The sequence below is a fragment of the Scylla paramamosain genome, chromosome 28 (assembly GCF_035594125.1).
Source record: "Scylla paramamosain isolate STU-SP2022 chromosome 28, ASM3559412v1, whole genome shotgun sequence".
Taxonomy (NCBI): Eukaryota; Metazoa; Arthropoda; class Malacostraca; order Decapoda; family Portunidae; genus Scylla; species Scylla paramamosain.
In genome coordinates, this window is record NC_087178.1 from 6,480,001 (window position 1) to 6,485,000 (window position 5,000).

Here is a 5,000-nt window from a genome sequence, read left to right on the forward strand (position 1 = left end):
GTGTTTCTTTTTTTTTTCTTACTAACACGTGTAATAGTAGAAATAATTTTAGTAGTAGTAGTAGTAGTAGTAGTAGTAGTAGTAGTAGTAGTAGTAGTAGTAGTAGTAGTAGTAGTAATAGTAGTGATTGATGGTGTTGTTATTTTAGCTTTTCAAAATCTTCATAAGAGTCTGAAGAGATAGGAAGACAAGACGAAGAAGAAAAAGAAGAAGGAGAAGAAGAAGAAGAAAGAAGAAAAGGAAAGAAGAAGTACAAAAACAAGAACAAAAGGAAGAACAAGAAAATAAAAGAAAGAAAGAGCACGACGACTGCGACTACGAGGAGGAGGAGGAGGAGAAGGAGGAGGAGGAGGACGAGGATGAAGAGGAGAAGGAGGAGGAGGTCAAGGACAACATGGTCATCTCCTCTTCTTCTTTCAATCTCCCCTTCAAACATTCTTCCAAAATTCTGGTCCTTCTTGTCTATCTAAATATTTTCCTTAATAAACAAATACATAACTGAAGGATAATAATATTCTCATCTTTTTCCTTCGCCAACTTCAAAGTAAAGATTCCACGGACACATTATAATTTACTGGACGTTGGCATATAATTGTGTACAAGCATCATATTGTGTTTTTCTTGTACTCTCAACCTTGAAAACAGGTAAACAATTTATTTATTTTGCTTATTTATTTATCTTATTTATTTATTTTTTTGTGTGGTGGTGTTTCAAGTTGTAAGATTTGCATTTTTCTATCGTTTTCTGACCCTCAGGTTGTGATTCTCTCTCTCTCTCTCTCTCTCTCTCTCTCTCTCTCTCTCTCTCTCTCTCTCTCTCTCTCTCTCTCTCCCCCCGGCCATCCTGTCAGTCGCTACAGTTTAGTCGTTGCGCTCACTCAAATGTTGCAACCTCTCTATGTCCCCTTTATCACGTCCATTTCCTTGGGTTTACTTAATTATTTCATTCTCTGTATTTATCATTGCTAGTTTCCTTTCTACACACACACACACACACAGACACACACACACATGACACACTAGCACAGAAATTACCGGTATTTACGTGTGTGTGTGTGTGTGTGTGTGTGTGTGTGTGTGTGTGTGTGTGTGTGTGTGTGTGTGTTACTAATTATATCTCCTCGTTTCCTTCTTTGTTATCTACTTTTATTCACGTCCTCTGTTCGTTTTGTACTCCATTTTCCTTCTTTTCATTTCCTTCTATTTTGTTTTTCGTTCTTTTTCCTTCCTCAAAGATCTGTATTTCATTTACGTTCTCCATTTTTTTCTTATTTTTATTCCTGTTTTTATTTTCTTCCTTTCACCTTTTGTTTGTCTTTTTTTCTTTCTCCATGTTTTCTTCCACTCACGTTGTCCATTTTCTGTATTTCCATTTAGGTATTTCTTGACACATTTCCTCTGATTTCATTCCGTTTTTCTTCTGTTTCCTCATTTTCGTTTAGTTGTCCTTCTTTTCCTTTTTAAATACGGTTTTCCTTGGAATTTTTTTAAATTTCCTCTTTTTCTTGCCTACGTCACTTTTTTTCTTTTCCATCTCTATCTTTGTCTTCTTATTGTTGTTTGTTTTTGTTTTTCTTTTATTTCATTATTGTTTGTGTTTAAATTGTGTATTATTTTATTTGCTATTTATTCCTTCGTTCATTCTTATTTACATCTGTTATTTTGCTTTAATTACCTTTTACCTTTCCTTCTTTAAAGCTCCCCTAATTAAAAATATCATTGTATTTACCTGTAGAGTACGTGCCTTCTTATCTCTCTCTCTCTCTCTCTCTCTCTCTCTCTCTCTCTCTCTCTCTCTCTCTCTCTCTCTCTCTCTCTCTCTCTCTCTCTCTCTCTCTCTCTCTCTCTCTCTCCCTCTACCTCACTTCCACCTCAGCATATTAGTCACTTCACCAGGTAACAGGTGGAAAATACGGACGTGACGCACCACCTGGGCCTGCTCCACCTCCCCTCCACCTGCGTATGACCACCTGGCGCCCTCGAGAACCCGGTGCCTAAAATTGGGTGCCAGAATACAGTGCCAAATGCAGTATTGGGCTAAATTTGTATGTGAGTGTTCAGTGCCAGCTTTGATTATCCGCTATTTTGGCTCCATTGGTGTGTGTGTGTGTGTGTGTTCCTATTTCTTTGTGTGTGTAAGTGCCTTTTCTCTCTCTCTCTCTCTCTCTCTCTCTCTCTCTCTCTCTCTCTCTCTCTCTCTCTCTCTCTCTCTCTCTCTCTCTTTCACTTTGTATAAGTACTGTAACTATTTTTTTTTCGTGATTTCAGTTAGTAATTATGTGTGTGTGTGTGTGTGTGTGTGTGTGTGTGTGTGTGTGTGTGTGTGTGTGTGTGTGTGTGTGTATGTGTGTGTGTGTATGTATGTATGTGTGTGCAAGTATAATTCATTTGGATATCAATCAGGAATACAATAGTGTGTGTGTGTGTGTGTGTGTGTGTGTGTGTGTGTGTGTGTGTGTGTGTGTAGGCGCGCAATATGTGTATGTGTGTGCGTGTGTACGTCTAGCTAAACTGTGACCATAAGGAGGGCGATGGTGTTGCTAAGGTGGGTGAGGAAGAGGAGGAAGAGGAGGAGGAGGAGGAGGAGGAGGAGGAGGAGGAGGAGGAGGAGGAGATCGTGTGAACCAGGAAGGAGAGAAAGGCATGAGATGGAGTAGTAGTAATACCAGGAGGGGGAGAGGAGGAGGAGGAGGAGGAGGAGGAGGAGGAGGAGGAGGAGGAGGCAGAAGAAGGGCATGGGGAGGGGAGATAACAGACGCGACAGGAGAAAAAATTAGGAGAGAAGTAAATGGAATGAAGACCTGGAGGAGGAGGGGAGGAGGAGGAGGAGGAGGAGGAGGAGGAGGTAGAAGCTTCTCAGCACCCCGACAATGGCCATGAATCAGGCACCATACGCGATTTCCTCTACAATAGTGAGCACAGTAAATATAAACAGTGCTTAGTGAGGCTGCCAGCAACCCCACCTTCCCCCTATCCACCCCTTGCATCCCCCAGCCTTCCCCAGCCTTCCCTAGCATACCCAGCCACCAGCCGTGCCCTCCCCGTCTCCCGTGCCCAGTCATGTCGTAAAGATGACGTTTGTTCTATAAATATCGCTAACATCATCCAATCTTGGCTCCTTCCCAAACCTGCCAGAAAAACTGGACTGTGATTCCAACACTTGCTACTTCTTCTCCTGCCCGTGATCCCTTGCGCCGCCTCCTGCAGTGTCCCTTGTTACCCTTATCCTCCCTCCTACAGGATACCCCGAGCCCCTAGTACCCCGCAGGACCCCGCCACGCCTCCGCCACACCAGCAGGCACCCACGCCACACGCCAGGTTCGCTTTTTTCGGTCAAAGCCGCGACGTGGCCATACACACCAACAGGTTTCCAAACGGCGACGCCCTCCTGACGGGGTGACGCCCCTCGCCGTCACTGTTTGGGGGCGAGAGCTGGCAGCCCCGCCCGGCAACGTCACGCACGGGGGAGGAGCCACGAGACGTCACTAGTGGTGGGCGGGGCATTGTGGGCGACACGTCACTGATGACTTCACCCATGACATCACCGTCCACCGCGACCTTGTCAGTGACGCCCCTCAACCAGGCAGATTCTCGAAGCGTACGCCCCTCTCCCTCTCTCCCCTTTCCTCTTACCCCTCCGTGGCTCTCCCCTCTCCCTCACCGCCTCTCCACGGCCCTCTCCCCTCTCCCCTTGCTCCCCAGCGAAGCACCCCCTCTCTCTCTCTCTCTCTCTCTCTCTCTCTCTCTCTCTCTCTCTCTCTCTCTCTCTCTCTCTCAACATCATCACTCCCGGCGCCTCCAGATGATCACATGACACGTTCCTCTTCCTCCTCCTCCTCCTCTGCCCTTCACATACTAAGGAGGGAGGAAGGGAGAGGAGAAGACTTGGAGAGATGGACAGAATGCATGGGGGAAAAGAAAACAAAAAAAAAGAAGAGGAAGAAGAAAGGTCATGCAAACAGGTGGAGGGATATGAAAGGGTATTCCTCCTCTTCCTCCTCCACCTCCTCCTCCTCCTCTTCCTCCTCCTCCTCCTCCTCCTCCTCCTCCTCCTCCTCCTCTGCCTCCTCCTCCCCGGAAGTCCGTGAGTGAGCGTGAGTCAAGGGAGAGAGGCGTAACAAGACCCTAGGGAGGAATGAGGAAGAGAGGGAATGCGAGGAGGAGGAGGAGGAGAAGGAGGAGGAGGAGGAGGAGGAGGTGCCCGAAGGAGAGAAAGAATTACGTAGACCAGATGTGACGGATGACTAGAGAGAGAGAGAGAGAGAGAGAGAGAGAGAGAGAGAGAGAGAGAGAGAGAGAGAGAGAGAGAATTCTAGTTGCTCAGGGCAGGACGTGACACATGGCATGCAAGTTTACTCTCACACACACACACACACACACACACACACACACACACACACACACACACACACACACACACATAGATACACAAACCAAACACATCCCCCCTGCCCCCCAAGGAGACTTCCGGCGCATTCCCGCCTTGGAGATAAGAGGAGATAAAGCGGAGATAAAAAAGGAGATAAGGAAAGGATGTGTGCGCAAGTCCCGCCAAATATGTCACTATCAGGAGAAGGAGGGAGAAAAAAGTAAGAAGAGGGGAATGAGAGGAGGGAAGAGAGAGGAGAGTAGAGGGGAGAGGAGAACGCTGTGAAACCATTTGTGAGAGAGAGAGAGAGAGAGAGAGAGAGAGAGAGAGAGAGAGAGAGAGAGAGAGAGAGAGAGAGAGAGAGAGAGAGTTATACACCGCAAAGATAAAGATAAGTAGGATGATTAGTGATAATAAAACTAACTTTTGTTATTATTCACATTATCTCTATTGTCATCTTCATTTGTTCTTATTCCTCTTATTCTTAGAGAGAGAGAGAGAGAGAGAGAGAGAGAGAGAGAGAGAGAGAGAGAGAGAGAGAGAGAGAGAGAGAGAGAGAGAGAGAGAGAGGCCTAATTACTATAACACACTAGGCCAATCCGGATTCTGTGCGGATAGGCGGCCGGATAAG

General features: G+C 46.1%; 1 protein-coding gene across 1 annotated transcript in view; it reads right to left on the reverse strand.

Annotated features, from left to right (window-relative positions):
* Positions 1–5,000, reverse strand: part of LOC135114815 (mucin-2-like) — a 67,461-nt gene that overhangs the window by 32,410 nt on the left and 30,051 nt on the right. The gene's annotated exons all lie outside the window — the stretch shown is intronic.